At 47.4% G+C, this 14749-nt stretch overlaps 43 non-coding genes across 43 annotated transcripts; all 43 read right to left on the bottom strand.

Annotated features, from left to right (window-relative positions):
* Positions 1–29: 29 nt before the first annotated feature.
* LOC145153245 (5S ribosomal RNA) lies at positions 30–148 on the bottom strand. The gene has a single exon (XR_013733765.1). It is a non-coding gene; the product is annotated as a 5S ribosomal RNA (ribosomal RNA).
* A 222-nt stretch (positions 149–370) lies between these two features.
* LOC145146237 (5S ribosomal RNA) lies at positions 371–489 on the bottom strand. The gene has a single exon (XR_013727182.1). It is a non-coding gene; the product is annotated as a 5S ribosomal RNA (ribosomal RNA).
* Positions 490–719: 230 nt separating this feature from the next.
* LOC145153234 (5S ribosomal RNA) lies at positions 720–838 on the bottom strand. Its single transcript, XR_013733754.1, has one exon. It is a non-coding gene; the product is annotated as a 5S ribosomal RNA (ribosomal RNA).
* A 229-nt stretch (positions 839–1067) lies between these two features.
* Positions 1068–1186, bottom strand: LOC145153223 (5S ribosomal RNA). Its single transcript, XR_013733743.1, has one exon. It is a non-coding gene; the product is annotated as a 5S ribosomal RNA (ribosomal RNA).
* A 228-nt stretch (positions 1187–1414) lies between these two features.
* Positions 1415–1533, bottom strand: LOC145148516 (5S ribosomal RNA). Its single transcript, XR_013729397.1, has one exon. It is a non-coding gene; the product is annotated as a 5S ribosomal RNA (ribosomal RNA).
* Positions 1534–1752: 219 nt separating this feature from the next.
* Positions 1753–1871, bottom strand: LOC145155647 (5S ribosomal RNA). Its single transcript, XR_013736076.1, has one exon. It is a non-coding gene; the product is annotated as a 5S ribosomal RNA (ribosomal RNA).
* Positions 1872–2095: 224 nt separating this feature from the next.
* On the bottom strand, positions 2096–2214 carry LOC145145858 (5S ribosomal RNA). Its single transcript, XR_013726812.1, has one exon. It is a non-coding gene; the product is annotated as a 5S ribosomal RNA (ribosomal RNA).
* Positions 2215–2444: 230 nt separating this feature from the next.
* Positions 2445–2563, bottom strand: LOC145153305 (5S ribosomal RNA). The gene has a single exon (XR_013733822.1). It is a non-coding gene; the product is annotated as a 5S ribosomal RNA (ribosomal RNA).
* Positions 2564–2787: 224 nt separating this feature from the next.
* On the bottom strand, positions 2788–2906 carry LOC145145857 (5S ribosomal RNA). The gene has a single exon (XR_013726811.1). It is a non-coding gene; the product is annotated as a 5S ribosomal RNA (ribosomal RNA).
* A 230-nt stretch (positions 2907–3136) lies between these two features.
* On the bottom strand, positions 3137–3255 carry LOC145153303 (5S ribosomal RNA). Its single transcript, XR_013733820.1, has one exon. It is a non-coding gene; the product is annotated as a 5S ribosomal RNA (ribosomal RNA).
* Positions 3256–3486: 231 nt separating this feature from the next.
* LOC145145249 (5S ribosomal RNA) lies at positions 3487–3605 on the bottom strand. Its single transcript, XR_013726232.1, has one exon. It is a non-coding gene; the product is annotated as a 5S ribosomal RNA (ribosomal RNA).
* Positions 3606–3834: 229 nt separating this feature from the next.
* On the bottom strand, positions 3835–3952 carry LOC145149759 (5S ribosomal RNA). Its single transcript, XR_013730607.1, has one exon. It is a non-coding gene; the product is annotated as a 5S ribosomal RNA (ribosomal RNA).
* Positions 3953–4179: 227 nt separating this feature from the next.
* Positions 4180–4298, bottom strand: LOC145154185 (5S ribosomal RNA). The gene has a single exon (XR_013734670.1). It is a non-coding gene; the product is annotated as a 5S ribosomal RNA (ribosomal RNA).
* Positions 4299–4526: 228 nt separating this feature from the next.
* Positions 4527–4645, bottom strand: LOC145136994 (5S ribosomal RNA). Its single transcript, XR_013720827.1, has one exon. It is a non-coding gene; the product is annotated as a 5S ribosomal RNA (ribosomal RNA).
* A 229-nt stretch (positions 4646–4874) lies between these two features.
* LOC145153212 (5S ribosomal RNA) lies at positions 4875–4993 on the bottom strand. Its single transcript, XR_013733732.1, has one exon. It is a non-coding gene; the product is annotated as a 5S ribosomal RNA (ribosomal RNA).
* A 229-nt stretch (positions 4994–5222) lies between these two features.
* Positions 5223–5341, bottom strand: LOC145152751 (5S ribosomal RNA). The gene has a single exon (XR_013733274.1). It is a non-coding gene; the product is annotated as a 5S ribosomal RNA (ribosomal RNA).
* Positions 5342–5567: 226 nt separating this feature from the next.
* LOC145144534 (5S ribosomal RNA) lies at positions 5568–5686 on the bottom strand. The gene has a single exon (XR_013725548.1). It is a non-coding gene; the product is annotated as a 5S ribosomal RNA (ribosomal RNA).
* Positions 5687–5904: 218 nt separating this feature from the next.
* Positions 5905–6023, bottom strand: LOC145153200 (5S ribosomal RNA). Its single transcript, XR_013733721.1, has one exon. It is a non-coding gene; the product is annotated as a 5S ribosomal RNA (ribosomal RNA).
* A 221-nt stretch (positions 6024–6244) lies between these two features.
* Positions 6245–6363, bottom strand: LOC145146236 (5S ribosomal RNA). Its single transcript, XR_013727181.1, has one exon. It is a non-coding gene; the product is annotated as a 5S ribosomal RNA (ribosomal RNA).
* A 231-nt stretch (positions 6364–6594) lies between these two features.
* On the bottom strand, positions 6595–6713 carry LOC145133813 (5S ribosomal RNA). The gene has a single exon (XR_013718773.1). It is a non-coding gene; the product is annotated as a 5S ribosomal RNA (ribosomal RNA).
* Positions 6714–6942: 229 nt separating this feature from the next.
* On the bottom strand, positions 6943–7061 carry LOC145153187 (5S ribosomal RNA). The gene has a single exon (XR_013733709.1). It is a non-coding gene; the product is annotated as a 5S ribosomal RNA (ribosomal RNA).
* A 228-nt stretch (positions 7062–7289) lies between these two features.
* On the bottom strand, positions 7290–7408 carry LOC145148515 (5S ribosomal RNA). Its single transcript, XR_013729396.1, has one exon. It is a non-coding gene; the product is annotated as a 5S ribosomal RNA (ribosomal RNA).
* Positions 7409–7627: 219 nt separating this feature from the next.
* Positions 7628–7746, bottom strand: LOC145155646 (5S ribosomal RNA). The gene has a single exon (XR_013736075.1). It is a non-coding gene; the product is annotated as a 5S ribosomal RNA (ribosomal RNA).
* Positions 7747–7971: 225 nt separating this feature from the next.
* Positions 7972–8090, bottom strand: LOC145145855 (5S ribosomal RNA). The gene has a single exon (XR_013726809.1). It is a non-coding gene; the product is annotated as a 5S ribosomal RNA (ribosomal RNA).
* Positions 8091–8320: 230 nt separating this feature from the next.
* On the bottom strand, positions 8321–8439 carry LOC145153302 (5S ribosomal RNA). The gene has a single exon (XR_013733819.1). It is a non-coding gene; the product is annotated as a 5S ribosomal RNA (ribosomal RNA).
* Positions 8440–8664: 225 nt separating this feature from the next.
* Positions 8665–8783, bottom strand: LOC145145854 (5S ribosomal RNA). The gene has a single exon (XR_013726808.1). It is a non-coding gene; the product is annotated as a 5S ribosomal RNA (ribosomal RNA).
* A 230-nt stretch (positions 8784–9013) lies between these two features.
* Positions 9014–9132, bottom strand: LOC145153301 (5S ribosomal RNA). The gene has a single exon (XR_013733818.1). It is a non-coding gene; the product is annotated as a 5S ribosomal RNA (ribosomal RNA).
* Positions 9133–9363: 231 nt separating this feature from the next.
* On the bottom strand, positions 9364–9482 carry LOC145145248 (5S ribosomal RNA). The gene has a single exon (XR_013726231.1). It is a non-coding gene; the product is annotated as a 5S ribosomal RNA (ribosomal RNA).
* Positions 9483–9711: 229 nt separating this feature from the next.
* LOC145144547 (5S ribosomal RNA) lies at positions 9712–9830 on the bottom strand. Its single transcript, XR_013725560.1, has one exon. It is a non-coding gene; the product is annotated as a 5S ribosomal RNA (ribosomal RNA).
* Positions 9831–10057: 227 nt separating this feature from the next.
* LOC145154183 (5S ribosomal RNA) lies at positions 10058–10176 on the bottom strand. The gene has a single exon (XR_013734668.1). It is a non-coding gene; the product is annotated as a 5S ribosomal RNA (ribosomal RNA).
* A 228-nt stretch (positions 10177–10404) lies between these two features.
* Positions 10405–10523, bottom strand: LOC145136988 (5S ribosomal RNA). The gene has a single exon (XR_013720825.1). It is a non-coding gene; the product is annotated as a 5S ribosomal RNA (ribosomal RNA).
* Positions 10524–10752: 229 nt separating this feature from the next.
* On the bottom strand, positions 10753–10871 carry LOC145153176 (5S ribosomal RNA). Its single transcript, XR_013733698.1, has one exon. It is a non-coding gene; the product is annotated as a 5S ribosomal RNA (ribosomal RNA).
* A 229-nt stretch (positions 10872–11100) lies between these two features.
* Positions 11101–11219, bottom strand: LOC145152750 (5S ribosomal RNA). The gene has a single exon (XR_013733273.1). It is a non-coding gene; the product is annotated as a 5S ribosomal RNA (ribosomal RNA).
* A 226-nt stretch (positions 11220–11445) lies between these two features.
* On the bottom strand, positions 11446–11564 carry LOC145136453 (5S ribosomal RNA). The gene has a single exon (XR_013720473.1). It is a non-coding gene; the product is annotated as a 5S ribosomal RNA (ribosomal RNA).
* Positions 11565–11793: 229 nt separating this feature from the next.
* LOC145144901 (5S ribosomal RNA) lies at positions 11794–11911 on the bottom strand. Its single transcript, XR_013725903.1, has one exon. It is a non-coding gene; the product is annotated as a 5S ribosomal RNA (ribosomal RNA).
* Positions 11912–12138: 227 nt separating this feature from the next.
* On the bottom strand, positions 12139–12257 carry LOC145155853 (5S ribosomal RNA). Its single transcript, XR_013736281.1, has one exon. It is a non-coding gene; the product is annotated as a 5S ribosomal RNA (ribosomal RNA).
* A 220-nt stretch (positions 12258–12477) lies between these two features.
* On the bottom strand, positions 12478–12596 carry LOC145145534 (5S ribosomal RNA). The gene has a single exon (XR_013726502.1). It is a non-coding gene; the product is annotated as a 5S ribosomal RNA (ribosomal RNA).
* Positions 12597–12827: 231 nt separating this feature from the next.
* On the bottom strand, positions 12828–12946 carry LOC145143858 (5S ribosomal RNA). The gene has a single exon (XR_013724889.1). It is a non-coding gene; the product is annotated as a 5S ribosomal RNA (ribosomal RNA).
* A 229-nt stretch (positions 12947–13175) lies between these two features.
* On the bottom strand, positions 13176–13294 carry LOC145153164 (5S ribosomal RNA). The gene has a single exon (XR_013733687.1). It is a non-coding gene; the product is annotated as a 5S ribosomal RNA (ribosomal RNA).
* A 229-nt stretch (positions 13295–13523) lies between these two features.
* Positions 13524–13642, bottom strand: LOC145153372 (5S ribosomal RNA). Its single transcript, XR_013733885.1, has one exon. It is a non-coding gene; the product is annotated as a 5S ribosomal RNA (ribosomal RNA).
* A 228-nt stretch (positions 13643–13870) lies between these two features.
* LOC145145520 (5S ribosomal RNA) lies at positions 13871–13989 on the bottom strand. Its single transcript, XR_013726488.1, has one exon. It is a non-coding gene; the product is annotated as a 5S ribosomal RNA (ribosomal RNA).
* A 225-nt stretch (positions 13990–14214) lies between these two features.
* On the bottom strand, positions 14215–14333 carry LOC145153371 (5S ribosomal RNA). Its single transcript, XR_013733884.1, has one exon. It is a non-coding gene; the product is annotated as a 5S ribosomal RNA (ribosomal RNA).
* Positions 14334–14562: 229 nt separating this feature from the next.
* Positions 14563–14681, bottom strand: LOC145147096 (5S ribosomal RNA). The gene has a single exon (XR_013728011.1). It is a non-coding gene; the product is annotated as a 5S ribosomal RNA (ribosomal RNA).
* Between the last annotated feature and the right edge of the window lie 68 nt (positions 14682–14749).

Raw genomic sequence — 14749 nt, 5'->3', positions numbered from 1 at the left:
TAAAAAAACGCAAACGGACAACAAAAAAGGGGGTGCAACACGAGGACTTCCCAGGGGGTCACCCATCCTAGTACTACTCTCGCCCAAGCACGCTTAACTGCGGAGTTCTGATGGGATCCGGTGCATTAGTGCTGGTATGATCGCACCCGAAATACTATCCATGCTTATTGATTTTATGTCTTAAAAGACGCAGAACCTCCTTTGTTTTCGTACGCGAGGCGTGGGACCCACGTGACCGATCGGCTCCGTTCCAAAAATACGAAAACCATCAACCATGAAGCGGAGGCCACCCGAGCATAGAAATAGCAAGAAAGAAAAAAAAAAACCGCACGTAAAATCTAAAAAAACGCAAACGGACAACGAAAAAAGGGGAGTGCAACACGAGGACTTCCCAGGGGGTCACCCATCCTAGTACTGCTCTCGCCCAAGCACGCTTCACTGCAGAGTTCTGATGGGATCCGGTGCATTAGTGCTGGTATGATCGCACCCGAAATACTATCCATGCTTATTGCTTTTATGTCTTAAAAGACGCAGAACCTCCTTTGTTTTCGTACGCGAGGCGTGGAACCCACGTGACCGATCGGCTCCGTTCCAAAAATACGAAAACCATCAACCATGAAGCGGAGGCCACCCGAGCATAGAAATAGCAAGAAAGAAAAAAAAAACAAAAAAAAACTGCACGTAAAATCTAAAAAAACGCAAACGGACAACGAAAAAGGGGGGTGCAACACGAGGACTTCCCAGGGGGTCACCCATCCTAGTACTACTCTCGCCCAAGCACGCTTAACTGCGGAGTTCTGATGGGATCCGGTGCATTAGTGCTGGTATGATCGCACCCGAAATACTATCCATGCTTATTGCTTGTATGTCTTAAAAGACGCAGAACCTCCTTTGTTTTCGTACGCGAGGCGTGGGACCCACGTGACCGATCGGCTCCGTTCCAAAAATACGAAGACCATGAACCATGAAACGAAGGCCACCCGAGCATAGAAATAGCAAGAAAGAAAAAAAAACAAAAAAAAACCGCACGTAAAATCTAAAAAAACGCAAACGGACAACGAAAAAGGGGGGTGCAACACGAGGACTTCCCAGGGGGTCACCCATCCTAGTACTACTCTCGCCCAAGCACGCTTAACTGCGGAGTTCTGATGGGATCCGGTGCATTAGTGCTGGTATGATCGCACCCGAAATACTATCCATGCTTATTGCTTGTATGTCTTAAAAGACGCAGAACCTCCTTTGTTTTCGTACACGAGGCGTGGGACCCACGTGACCGATCAGCTCCGTTCCAAAAATACGAAGACCATCAACCATGAAGCGGAGGCCACCCGATCATAGAAATAGCAAGAAAGAAAAAAAAACAAAAAAAAACCGCACGTAATATCTAAAAAAACGCAAACGGACAACGAAAAAGGGGGTGCAACACGAGGACTTCTCATGGGGTCACCCATCCTAGTACTACTCTCTCCCAAGCACGCTTAACTGCGGAGTTCTGATGGGATCCGGTGCATTAGTGCTGGTATGATAGCACCCGAAATACTATCCATGCTTATTGCTTTTATGTCTTAAAAGACGCAGAACCTCCTTTGTTTTCGTACGCGAGGCGTGGGACCCACGTGACCGATCGGCTCCGTTCCAAAAATACGAAAACCATCAACCATGAAGCGGAGGCCACCCGAGCATAGAAATAGCAAGAAAGAAAAAAAAACCGCACGTAAAATCTAAAAAAACGCAAACGGACAACAAAAAAGGGGGGTGCAACACGAGGACTTCCCAGGGGGTCACCCATCCTAGTACTACTCTCGCCCAAGCACGATTAACTGCGGAGTTCTGATGGGATCCGGTGCATTAGTGCTGGTATGATCGCACCCGAAATACTATCCATGCTTATTGATTTTATGTCATAAAAGACGCAGAACCTCCTTTGTTTTCGTACGCGAGGCGTGGGACCCACGTGACCGATCGGCTCCGTACCAAAAATACGAAAACCATCAACCATGAAGCGGAGGCCACCCGAGCATAGAAATAGCAAGAAAGAAAAAAAAAAAAACCGCACGTAAAATCTAAAAAAACGCAAACGGACAACGAAAAAAGGGGAGTGCAACACGAGGACTTCCCAGGGGGTCACCCATCCTAGTACTGCTCTCGCCCAAGCACGTTTAACTGCAGAGTTCTGATGGGATCCGGTGCATTAGTGCTGGTATGATCGCACCCGAAATACTATCCATGCTTATTGCTTTTATGTCTTAAAAGACGCAGAACCTCCTTTGTTTTCGTACGCGAGGCGTGGAACCCACGTGACCGATCGGCTCCGTTCCAAAAATACGAAAACCATCAACCATGAAGCGGAGGCCACCCGAGCATAGAAACAGCAAGAAAGAAAAAAAAAACAAAAAAAAACCGCATGTAAAATCTAAAAAAACGCAAACGGACAACGAAAAAGGGGGGTGCAACACGAGGACTTCCCAGGGGGTCACCCATCCTGGTACTACTCTCGCCCAAGCACGCTTAACTGCGGAGTTCTGATGGGATCCGGTGCATTAGTGCTGGTATGATCGCACCCGAAATACTATCCATGCTTATTGATTTTATGTCATAAAAGACGCAGAACCTCCTTTGTTTTCGTACGCGAGGCGTGGGACCCACGTGACCGATCGGCTCCGTACCAAAAATACGAAAACCATCAACCATGAAGCGGAGGCCACCCGAGCATAGAAATAGCAAGAAAGAAAGAAAAAAAAACCGCACGTAAAATCTAAAAAAACGCAAACGGACAACGAAAAAAGGGGAGTGCAACACGAGGACTTCCCAGGGGGTCACCCATCCTAGTACTGCTCTCGCCCAAGCACGTTTAACTGCAGAGTTCTGATGGGATCCGGTGCATTAGTGCTGGTATGATCGCACCCGAAATACTATCCATGCTTATTGCTTTTATGTCTTAAAAGACGCAGAACCTCCTTTGTTTTCGTACGCGAGGCGTGGAACCCACGTGACCGATCGGCTCCGTTCCAAAAATACGAAAACCATCAACCATGAAGCGGAGGCCACCCGAGCATAGAAACAGCAAGAAAGAAAAAAAAAACAAAAAAAAACCGCATGTAAAATCTAAAAAAACGCAAACGGACAACGAAAAAGGGGGGTGCAACACGAGGACTTCCCAGGGGGTCACCCATCCTGGTACTACTCTCGCCCAAGCACGCTTAACTGCGGAGTTCTGATGGGATCCGGTGCATTAGTGCTGGTATGATCGCACCCGAAATACTATCCATGCTTATTGCTTGTATGTCTTAAAAGACGCAGAACCTCCTTTGTTTTCGTACGCGAGGCGTGGGACCCACGTGACCGATCGGCTCCGTTCCAAAAATACGAAGGACCATGAACCATGAAACGAAGGCCACCCGAGCATAGAAATAGCAAGAAAGAAAAAAAAAACAAAAAAAAACCGCACGTAAAATCTAAAAAAACGCAAACGGACAACGAAAAAGGGGGGTGCAACACGAGGACTTCCCAGGGGGTCACCCATCCTAGTACTACTCTCGCCGAAGCACGCTTAACTGCGGAGTTCTGATGGGATCCGGTGCATTAGTGCTGGTATGATCGCACCCGAAATACTATCCATGCTTATTGCTTGTATGTCTTAAAAGACGCAGAACCTCCTTTGTTTTCGTACACGAGGCGTGGGACCCACGTGACCGATCAGCTCCGTTCCAAAAATACGAAGACCATCAACCATGAAGCGGAGGCCACCCGATCATAGAAATAGCAAGAAAGAAAAAAAAACAAAAAAAAACCGCACGTAATATCTAAAAAAACGCAAACGGACAACGAAAAAGGGGGGTGCAACACGAGGACTTCCCATGGGGTCACCCATCCCAGTACTACTCTCGCCCAAGCACGTTTAACTGTGGAGTTCTGATGGATCCGGTGCATTAGTGCTGGTATGATCGCACCCGAAATACTGTCCATGCTTATTGCTTGTATGTCTTAAAAGACACAGAAACTCCTTTGTTTTCGTACGCGAGGCGTGGGACCCACGTGACCGATCGGCTCCGTTCCAAAAATACGAAGACCATGAACCATGAAACGGAGGCCACCCGAGCATAGATATAGCAAGAAAAAAAAACAAAAAAAAAACCGCACGTAAAATCTAAAAAAACGCAAACGGACAACGAAAAAACGGGGGTGCAACACGAGTACTTCCCAGGGGGTCACCCATCCTAGTACTACTCTCGCCCAAGCACGCTTAACTGCGGAGTTCTGATGGGATCCGGTGCATTAGTGCTGGTATGATCGCACCCGAAATACTATCCATGCTTATTGCTTTTATGTCTTAAAAGACGCAGAACCTCCTTTGTTTTCGTACGCGAGGCGTGGAACCCATGTGACCGATCGGCTCCGTTCCAAAAATACGAAAACCATCAACCATGAAGCGGAGGCCACCCGAGCATAGAAATAGCAAGAAAGAAAAAAAAACAAAAAAAAACCGTACGTAAAATCTAAAAAAACGCAAACGGACAACGAAAAGGGGGGTGCAACACGAGGACTTCCCAGGGGGTCACCCATCCTAGTACTACTCTCGCCCAAGCACGCTTAACTGCGGAGTTCTGATGGGATCCGGTGCATTAGTGCTGGTATGATCGCACCGGAAATACTATCCATGCTTATTGCTTGTATGTCTTAAAAGACGCAGAACCTCCTTTGTTTTCGTACGCGAGGCGTGGGACCCACGTGACCGATCGGCTCCGTTCCAAAAATACGAAGACCATGAACCATGAAACGAAGGCCACCCGAGCATAGAAATAGCAAGAAAGAAAAAAAAAACAAAAAAAACCGCACGTAAAATCTAAAAAAACGCAAACGGACAACGAAAAAGGGGGGTGCAACACGAGGACTTCCCAGGGGGTCACCCATCCTAGTACTACTCTCGCCCAAGCACGCTTAACTGCGGAGTTCTGATGGGATCCGGTGCATTAGTGCTGGTATGATCGCACCCGAAATACTATCCATGCTTATTGCTTGTATGTCTTAAAAGACGCAGAACCTCCTTTGTTTTCGTACACGAGGCGTGGGACCCACGTGACCGATCAGCTCCGTTCCAAAAATACGAAGACCATCAACCATGAAGCGGAGGCCACCCGATCATAGAAATAGCAAGAAAGAAAAAAAAACAAAAAAAAACCGCACGTAAAATCTAAAAAAACGCAAACGGACAACGAAAAAGGGGGGTGCAACACGAGGACTTCCCATGGGGTCACCCATCCTAGTACTACTCTCGCCCAAGCACGCTTAACTGCGGAGTTCTGATGGGATCCGGTGCATTAGTGCTGGTATGATCGCACCCGAAATACTGTCCATGCTTATTGCTTGTATGTCTTAAAAGACACAGAACCTCCTTTGTTTTCGTACGCGAGGCGTGGGACCCACGTGACCGATCGGCTCCGTTCCAAAAATACGAAGACCATGAACCATGAAACGGAGGCCACCCGAGCATAGAAATAGCAAGAAAAAAAAACAAAAAAAAACCGCACGTAAAATCTAAAAAAACGCAAACGGACAACGAAAAAACGGGGGTGCAACACGAGGACTTCCCAGGGGGTCACCCATCCTAGTACTACTCTCGACCAAGCACGCTTAACTGCGGAGTTCTGATGGGATCCGGTGCATTAGTACTGGTATGATCGCACCCGAAATACTATCCATGCTTATTGCTTTTATGTCTTAAAAGACGCAGAACCTCCTTTGTTTTCGTACGCGAAGCGTGGGACCCACGTGACCGATCGGCTTCGTTCCAAAAATACGAAAACCATCAACCATGAAGCGGAGGCCACCCGAGCATAGAAATAGCAAGAAAGAAAAAAAAACCGCACGTAAAATCTAAAAAAACGCAAACGGACAACAAAAAAGGGGGTGCAACACGAGGACTTCCCAGGGGGTCACCCATCCTAGTACTACTCTCGCCCAAGCACGCTTAACTGCGGAGTTCTGATGGGATCCGGTGCATTAGTGCTGGTATGATCGCACCCGAAATACTATCCATGCTTATTGATTTTATGTCTTAAAAGACGCAGAACCTCCTTTGTTTTCGTACGCGAGGCGTGGGACCCACGTGACCGATCGGCTCCGTTCCAAAAATACGAAAACCATCAACCATGAAGCGGAGGCCACCCGAGCATAGAAATAGCAAGAAAGAAAAAAAAAACCGCACGTAAAATCTAAAAAAACGCAAACGGACAACGAAAAAAGGGGAGTGCAACACGAGGACTTCCCAGGGGGTCACCCATCCTAGTACTGCTCTCGCCCAAGCACGCTTCACTGCAGAGTTCTGATGGGATCCGGTGCATTAGTGCTGGTATGATCGCACCCGAAATACTATCCATGCTTATTGCTTTTATGTCTTAAAAGACGCAGAACCTCCTTTGTTTTCGTACGCGAGGCGTGGAACCCACGTGACCGATCGGCTCCGTTCCAAAAATACGAAAACCATCAACCATGAAGCGGAGGCCACCCGAGCATAGAAATAGCAAGAAAGAAAAAAAAAACAAAAAAAAAACTGCACGTAAAATCTAAAAAAACGCAAACGGACAACGAAAAAGGGGGGTGCAACACGAGGACTTCCCAGGGGGTCACCCATCCTAGTACTACTCTCGCCCAAGCACGCTTAACTGCGGAGTTCTGATGGGATCCGGTGCATTAGTGCTGGTATGATCGCACGCGAAATACTATCCATGCTTATTGCTTGTATGTCTTAAAAGACGCAGAACCTCCTTTGTTTTCGTACGCGAGGCGTGGGACCCACGTGACCGATCGGCTCCGTTCCAAAAATACGAAGACCATGAACCATGAAACGAAGGCCACCCGAGCATAGAAATAGCAAGAAAGAAAAAAAAACAAAAAAAAACCGCACGTAAAATCTAAAAAAACGCAAACGGACAACGAAAAAGGGGGGTGCAACACGAGGACTTCCCAGGGGGTCACCCATCCTAGTACTACTCTCGCCCAAGCACGCTTAACTGCGGAGTTCTGATGGGATCCGGTGCATTAGTGCTGGTATGATCGCACCCGAAATACTATCCATGCTTATTGCTTGTATGTCTTAAAAGACGCAGAACCTCCTTTGTTTTCGTACACGAGGCGTGGGACCCACGTGACCGATCAGCTCCGTTCCAAAAATACGAAGACCATCAACCATGAAGCGGAGGCCACCCGATCATAGAAATAGCAAGAAAGAAAAAAAAACAAAAAAAAACCGCACGTAATATCTAAAAAAACGCAAACGGACAACGAAAAAGGGGGTGCAACACGAGGACTTCTCATGGGGTCACCCATCCTAGTACTACTCTCTCCCAAGCACGCTTAACTGCGGAGTTCTGATGGGATCCGGTGCATTAGTGCTGGTATGATAGCACCCGAAATACTATCCATGCTTATTGCTTTTATGTCTTAAAAGACGCAGAACCTCCTTTGTTTTCGTACGCGAGGCGTGGGACCCACGTGACCGATCGGCTCCGTTCCAAAAATACGAAAACCATCAACCATGAAGCGGAGGCCACCCGAGCATAGAAATAGCAAGAAAGAAAAAAAAACCGCACGTAAAATCTAAAAAAACGCAAACGGACAACAAAAAAGGGGGGTGCAACACGAGGACTTCCCAGGGGGTCACCCATCCTAGTACTACTCTCGCCCAAGCACGATTAACTGCGGAGTTCTGATGGGATCCGGTGCATTAGTGCTGGTATGATCGCACCCGAAATACTATCCATGCTTATTGATTTTATGTCATAAAAGACGCAGAACCTCCTTTGTTTTCGTACGCGAGGCGTGGGACCCACGTGACCGATCGGCTCCGTACCAAAAATACGAAAACCATCAACCATGAAGCGGAGGCCACCCGAGCATAGAAATAGCAAGAAAGAAAAAAAAAAAAAACCGCACGTAAAATCTAAAAAAACGCAAACGGACAACGAAAAAAGGGGAGTGCAACACGAGGACTTCCCAGGGGGTCACCCATCCTAGTACTGCTCTCGCCCAAGCACGTTTAACTGCAGAGTTCTGATGGGATCCGGTGCATTAGTGCTGGTATGATCGCACCCGAAATACTATCCATGCTTATTGCTTTTATGTCTTAAAAGACGCAGAACCTCCTTTGTTTTCGTACGCGAGGCGTGGAACCCACGTGACCGATCGGCTCCGTTCCAAAAATACGAAAACCATCAACCATGAAGCGGAGGCCACCCGAGCATAGAAACAGCAAGAAAGAAAAAAAAAACAAAAAAAAACCGCATGTAAAATCTAAAAAAACGCAAACGGACAACGAAAAAGGGGGGTGCAACACGAGGACTTCCCAGGGGGTCACCCATCCTGGTACTACTCTCGCCCAAGCACGCTTAACTGCGGAGTTCTGATGGGATCCGGTGCATTAGTGCTGGTATGATCGCACCCGAAATACTATCCATGCTTATTGATTTTATGTCATAAAAGACGCAGAACCTCCTTTGTTTTCGTACGCGAGGCGTGGGACCCACGTGACCGATCGGCTCCGTACCAAAAATACGAAAACCATCAACCATGAAGCGGAGGCCACCCGAGCATAGAAATAGCAAGAAAGAAAGAAAAAAAAAACCGCACGTAAAATCTAAAAAAACGCAAACGGACAACGAAAAAAGGGGAGTGCAACACGAGGACTTCCCAGGGGGTCACCCATCCTAGTACTGCTCTCGCCCAAGCACGTTTAACTGCAGAGTTCTGATGGGATCCGGTGCATTAGTGCTGGTATGATCGCACCCGAAATACTATCCATGCTTATTGCTTTTATGTCTTAAAAGACGCAGAACCTCCTTTGTTTTCGTACGCGAGGCGTGGAACCCACGTGACCGATCGGCTCCGTTCCAAAAATACGAAAACCATCAACCATGAAGCGGAGGCCACCCGAGCATAGAAACAGCAAGAAAGAAAAAAAAAACAAAAAAAAACCGCATGTAAAATCTAAAAAAACGCAAACGGACAACGAAAAAGGGGGGTGCAACACGAGGACTTCCCAGGGGGTCACCCATCCTGGTACTACTCTCGCCCAAGCACGCTTAACTGCGGAGTTCTGATGGGATCCGGTGCATTAGTGCTGGTATGATCGCACCCGAAATACTATCCATGCTTATTGCTTGTATGTCTTAAAAGACGCAGAACCTCCTTTGTTTTCGTACGCGAGGCGTGGGACCCACGTGACCGATCGGCTCCGTTCCAAAAATACGAAGGACCATGAACCATGAAACGAAGGCCACCCGAGCATAGAAATAGCAAGAAAGAAAAAAAAAACAAAAAAAAACCGCACGTAAAATCTAAAAAAACGCAAACGGACAACGAAAAAGGGGGGTGCAACACGAGGACTTCCCAGGGGGTCACCCATCCTAGTACTACTCTCGCCGAAGCACGCTTAACTGCGGAGTTCTGATGGGATCCGGTGCATTAGTGCTGGTATGATCGCACCCGAAATACTATCCATGCTTATTGCTTGTATGTCTTAAAAGACGCAGAACCTCCTTTGTTTTCGTACACGAGGCGTGGGACCCACGTGACCGATCAGCTCCGTTCCAAAAATACGAAGACCATCAACCATGAAGCGGAGGCCACCCGATCATAGAAATAGCAAGAAAGAAAAAAAAACAAAAAAAAACCGCACGTAATATCTAAAAAAACGCAAACGGACAACGAAAAAGGGGGGTGCAACACGAGGACTTCCCATGGGGTCACCCATCCCAGTACTACTCTCGCCCAAGCACGTTTAACTGTGGAGTTCTGATGGGATCCGGTGCATTAGTGCTGGTATGATCGCACCCGAAATACTGTCCATGCTTATTGCTTGTATGTCTTAAAAGACACAGAAACTCCTTTGTTTTCGTACGCGAGGCGTGGGACCCACGTGACCGATCGGCTCCGTTCCAAAAATACGAAGACCATGAACCATGAAACGGAGGCCACCCGAGCATAGATATAGCAAGAAAAAAAAACAAAAAAAAAACCGCACGTAAAATCTAAAAAAACGCAAACGGACAACGAAAAAACGGGGGTGCAACACGAGTACTTCCCAGGGGGTCACCCATCCTAGTACTACTCTCGCCCAAGCACGCTTAACTGCGGAGTTCTGATGGGATCCGGTGCATTAGTGCTGGTATGATCGCACCCGAAATACTATCCATGCTTATTGCTTTTATGTCTTAAAAGACGCAGAACCTCCTTTGTTTTCGTACGCGAGGCGTGGAACCCATGTGACCGATCGGCTCCGTTCCAAAAATACGAAAACCATCAACCATGAAGCGGAGGCCACCCGAGCATAGAAATAGCAAGAAAGAAAAAAAAACAAAAAAAAACCGTACGTAAAATCTAAAAAAACGCAAACGGACAACGAAAAGGGGGGTGCAACACGAGGACTTCCCAGGGGGTCACCCATCCTAGTACTACTCTCGCCCAAGCACGCTTAACTGCGGAGTTCTGATGGGATCCGGTGCATTAGTGCTGGTATGATCGCACCGGAAATACTATCCATGCTTATTGCTTGTATGTCTTAAAAGACGCAGAACCTCCTTTGTTTTCGTACGCGAGGCGTGGGACCCACGTGACCGATCGGCTCCGTTCCAAAAATACGAAGACCATGAACCATGAAACGAAGGCCACCCGAGCATAGAAATAGCAAGAAAGAAAAAAAAAACAAAAAAAACCGCACGTAAAATCTAAAAAAACGCAAACGGACAACGAAAAAGGGGGGTGCAACACGAGGACTTCCCAGGGGGTCACCCATCCTAGTACTACTCTCGCCCAAGCACGCTTAACTGCGGAGTTCTGATGGGATCCGGTGCATTAGTGCTGGTATGATCGCACCCGAAATACTATCCATGCTTATTGCTTGTATGTCTTAAAAGACGCAGAACCTCCTTTGTTTTCGTACACGAGGCGTGGGACCCACGTGACCGATCAGCTCCGTTCCAAAAATACGAAGACCATCAACCATGAAGCGGAGGCCACCCGATCATAGAAATAGCAAGAAAGAAAAAAAAACAAAAAAAAACCGCACGTAAAATCTAAAAAAACGCAAACGGACAACGAAAAAGGGGGGTGCAACACGAGGACTTCCCATGGGGTCACCCATCCTAGTACTACTCTCGCCCAAGCACGCTTAACTGCGGAGTTCTGATGGGATCCGGTGCATTAGTGCTGGTATGATCGCACCCGAAATACTGTCCATGCTTATTGCTTGTATGTCTTAAAAGACACAGAACCTCCTTTGTTTTCGTACGCGAGGCGTGGGACCCACGTGACCGATCGGCTCCGTTCCAAAAATACGAAGACCATGAACCATGAAACGGAGGCCACCCGAGCATAGAAATAGCAAGAAAAAAAAACAAAAAAAAACCGCACGTAAAATCTAAAAAAACGCAAACGGACAACGAAAAAACGGGGGTGCAACACGAGGACTTCCCAGGGGGTCACCCATCCTAGTACTACTCTCGACCAAGCACGCTTAACTGCGGAGTTCTGATGGGATCCGGTGCATTAGTGCTGGTATGATCGCACCCGAAATACTATCCATGCTTATTGCTTTTATGTCTTAAAAGACGCAGAACCTCCTTTGTTTTCGTACGCGAAGCGTGGGACCCACGTGACCGATCGGCTCCGTTCCAAAAATACGAAAACCATCAACCATGAAGCGGTGGCCACCCGAGCATAGAAACAGCAAGAAAGAAAAAAAAACAAAAAAAAACTGCACGTAAAATCTAAAAAAACGCAAACGGACAACGAAAAAGGGGGGTGCAACACGAGGACTTCCCAGGGGTCACCCATCCTAGTACTACTCTCGCCCGAGCACGCTTAACTGCGGAGTTCTGATGGGATCCGGTGCATTAGTGCTGGTATGATCGCACCCGAAATACTATCCATGCTTATTGCTTTTATGTCTTAAAAGACGCAGAACCTCCTTTGTTTTCGTACGCGAGGCGTGGGACCCACGTGACCGATCGGCTCCGTTCCAAAAATACGAAAACCATCAACCATGAAGCGGTGGCCACCCGAGCATAGAAATAGCAAGAAAGAAAACAAAAAAAACCGCACGTAAAATCTAAAAAAACGCAAACGGGCAACGAAAAAGGGGGGGGGGTGCAACACGAGGACTTCCCAGGGGGTCACCCATCCTAGTACTACTCTCGCCCAAGCACGCTTAACTGCGGAGTTCTGATGGGATCCGGTGCATTAGTGCTGGTATGATAGCACCCGAAATATTATCCATTCTTATTGCTTTTATGTCTTAAAAGACGCAGAACCTCCTTTGTTTTCGTACGCGAGGCGTGGGACCCACGTGACCGATCGGCTACGTTCCAAAAATACGAAAACCATCAACCATGAAGCGGAGGCCACCCGAGCATAGAAATAGCAAGAAAGAAAAAAAAACCGCACGTAAAATCTAAAAAAACGCAAACGGACAACGAAAAAACGGGGGTGCAACACGAGGACTTCCCAGGGGGTCACCCATCCTAGTACTACTCTCGCCCAAGCACGATTAACTGCGGAATTCTGATGGGATCCGGTGCATTAGTGCTGGTATGATCGCACCCGAAATACTATCCATGCTTATTGATTTTATGTCTTAAAAGACGCAGAACCTCCTTTGTTTTCGTACGCGAGGCGTGGGACCCACGTGACCGATCGGCTCCGTTCCAAAAATACGAAAACCATCAACCATGAAGCGGAGGCCACCCGAGCATAGAAATAGCAAGAAAGAAAAAAAAACAAAAAAAAAACCGCACGTAAAATTTAAAAAAACGCAAACGGACAACGAAAAAAGGGGGGTGCAACACGAGGACTTCCTAGGGGGTCACCCATCCTAGTACTACTCTCGCCCAAGCACGCTTAACTGCAGAGTTCTGATGGGATCCGGTGCATTAGTGCTGGTATGATCGCACCCGAAATACTATCCATGCTTATTGCTTTTATGTCTTAAAAGACGCAGAACCTCCTTTGTTTTCGTACGCGAGGCGTGGAACCCACGTGACCGATCGGCTCCGTTCCAAAAATACGAAAACCATCAACCATGAAGCGGAGGCCACCCGAGCATAGAAACAGCAAGAAAGAAAAAAAAACAAAAAAAAACCGCACGTAAAATATAAAAAAACGCAAACGGACAACGAAAAAGGGGGGTGCAACACGAGGACTTCCCAGGGGGTCACCCATCCTAGTACTACTCTCGCCCAAGCACGCTTAACTGCGGAGTTCTGATGGGATCCGGTGCATTAGTGCTGGTATGATCGCACCCGAAATACTATCCATGCTTATTGCTTGTATGTCTTAAAAGACGCAGAACCTCCTTTGTTTTCGTATGCGAGGCGTGGGACCCACGTGACCGATCGGCTCCGTTCCAAAAATACGAAGACCATGAACCATGAAACGAAGGCCACCCGAGCATAGAAATAGCAAGAAAGAAAAAAAAACAAAAAAAAACCGCACGTAAAATCTAAAAAAACGCAAACGGACAACGAAAAAGGGGGGTGCAACACGAGGACTTCCCAAGGGGTCACCCATCCTAGTACTACTCTCGCCCAAGCACGCTTAACTGCGGAGTTCTGATGGGATCCGGTGCATTAGTGCTGGTATGATCGCACCCGAAATACTATCCATGCTTATTGCTTGTATGTCTTAAAAGACGCAGAACCTCCTTTGTTTTCGTACACGAGGCGTGGGACCCACGTGACCGATCAGCTCCGTTCCAAAAATACGAAGACCATCAACCATGAAGCGGAGGCCACCCGATCATAAAAATAGCAAGAAAGAAAAAAAAACAAAAAAAAACCGCACGTAAAATCTAAAAAAACGCAAACGGACAACGAAAAAGGGGGTGCAACACGAGGACTTCCCATGGGGTCACCCATCCTAGTGCTACTCTCGCCCAAGCACGCTTAACTGCGGAGTTCTGATGGGATCCGGTGCATTAGTGCTGGTATGATCGCACCCGAAATACTGTCCATGCTTATTGCTTGTATGTCTTAAAAGACACAGAACCTCCTTTGTTTTCGTACGCGAGGCGTGGGACCCACGTGACCGATCGGCTCCGTTCCAAAAATACGAAGACCATGAACCATGAAACGGAGGCCACCCGAGCATAGAAATAGCAAGAAAAAAAAACAAAAAAAACCGCACGTAAAATCTAAAAAAACGCAAACGGACAACGAAAAAACGGGGGTGCAACACGAGGACTTCCCAAGGGGTCACCCATCCTAGTACTACTCTCGCCCAAGCACGCTTAACTGCGGAGTTCTGATGGGATCCGGTGCATTAGTGCTGGTATGATCGCACCCGAAATACTATCCATGCTTATTGCTTTTATGTCTTAAAAGAGGCAGAACCTCCTTTGTTTTCGTACGCGAGGCGTGGAACCCACGTGACCGATCGGCTCCGTTCCAAAAATACGAAAACCATCAACCATGAAGCGGAGGCCACCCGAGCATAGAAATAGCAAGAAAGAAAAAAAAACAAAAAAAAACCGCACGTAAAATCTAAAAAAACGCAAACGGACAACGAAAAAAGGGGGTGCAACACGAGGACTTCCCAGGGGGTCACCCATCCTAGTACTACTCTCGCCCAAGGACGCTTAACTGCGGAGTTCTGATGGGATCCGGTGCATTAGTGCTGGTATGATCGCACCGGAAATACTATCCATGCTTATTGCTTGTATGTCTTAAAAGACGCAGAACCTCCTTTGTTTTCGTACGCG

The sequence above is a fragment of the Lactuca virosa genome, chromosome 1 (assembly GCF_052849685.1).
Source record: "Lactuca virosa cultivar CGN04683 chromosome 1, Lactuca_virosa_CGN04683_v6, whole genome shotgun sequence".
Taxonomy (NCBI): Eukaryota; Viridiplantae; Streptophyta; class Magnoliopsida; order Asterales; family Asteraceae; genus Lactuca; species Lactuca virosa.
Note: the sequence above shows the minus strand (reverse complement) of the source record. Positions and strands in the feature narration are given on the sequence as shown.